Source organism: Helianthus annuus, chromosome 17 (assembly GCF_002127325.2).
Source record: "Helianthus annuus cultivar XRQ/B chromosome 17, HanXRQr2.0-SUNRISE, whole genome shotgun sequence".
Taxonomy (NCBI): Eukaryota; Viridiplantae; Streptophyta; class Magnoliopsida; order Asterales; family Asteraceae; genus Helianthus; species Helianthus annuus.
The window spans coordinates 102,254,971-102,256,290 of record NC_035449.2 but is presented as its reverse complement, the minus strand read 5'-3'; positions in this window follow the sequence as shown (position 1 = coordinate 102,256,290).

Below are 1,320 nucleotides of genomic sequence, written 5' to 3'. Positions count from 1 at the left end.
TACCAATCGAGAAGCAGGTGGAGCTAAGAATCCGTTCGGCAACAATGATTATTATCAAAGAGCGATTTATCTTCAAGTTGCTCAACAGCCGAATTGTGACACTCTGGGTTTTCCCGAGCATATATCTTGTAGTGACAATGTGTATGTATGAATTATTAAATGAAAGATGTGAATTATCTTGATGTGCTATGTGTTGATAACGTGTATGTAATAAATATATATATGTTTGTATAAGTACTAGTGAACCGAGACCACGACTTGAGACCACCCGGTCTCGAGTGAACAGTAAAACAGTGGGCCGGTTGGGCCATGGACCTCCTTTAGTCCACTCGGAACCCATTAGGGAGCATCACTTGATATAAAAACCCATGCCATCATCCACACTTCCCTTACACTCACTCCCACACTCTCCTACACACTCTCCTTCTCTCTCAACCAAAACCCTAGCAACATCCTTTTTCTTTCTCTCTCTCTCTCGGATCAAACCGGCTAAAAGATCACCACTCGGGAACCTTCTTCACCGATCCTCCATACATTCTCCATATCTAGCCGGTTAGTGCCCTATGGTTTGTTTAATCCTTGATGATTTAGAATGCATAATAATACCACTTTGTTGATCAAATGATTGGTTAATGGATGTTTGTTTTGAATGATTAAATGAGAAATGAGATGTGAACTATTGTGCTTTGAATGATAAATAATAGATGATGTTTATGACCATCCGATTCATGTTAGATAAAATAGGATAAATATTGTGTTTAATGATGGTTTACAAGATTGTCTTGATATTTAGGATATATGTCACGTGATTCTTGTTCACAAATCTTGTGTTATACGTTGTAGTAATAAGGATCTATGCACATGCTTTGAATATAAAGATGAATGATAAAACCCTAGTGATGAACTATATGAATATGATATGAATGGGTGTTGAATGTGTTTGAATGTTTGAAATTGTGTGTTTTGATCTGTTTTAATTAGAATTCAGACAAGAAAACATGTTTGTGTGTTTTGGTTGGATAGTACACAAAATCAGGAAATCGGAGTTCTATTGGTTAGTACAAGTCTTGGCAGGTATTTCAGAAACATCAGACAAACGAGTCGAGACCCTCGGTTGCGACTCGAGACCGTCTAAGAGATGACTCGAGACCATGATTCTTCAACTCGAAACAAACTTCAGGGACTCGAGACTGAACTCGAGACCTCTGAGATTTCGACTTGTACCTGCACCACTCGAGACCAGCCATTCGCAACTCGAGACCCCCTTGGTTGTTATTCGAGACCACGTGTTCTCGAGTCGAGACCACCTGGTCTCGACTG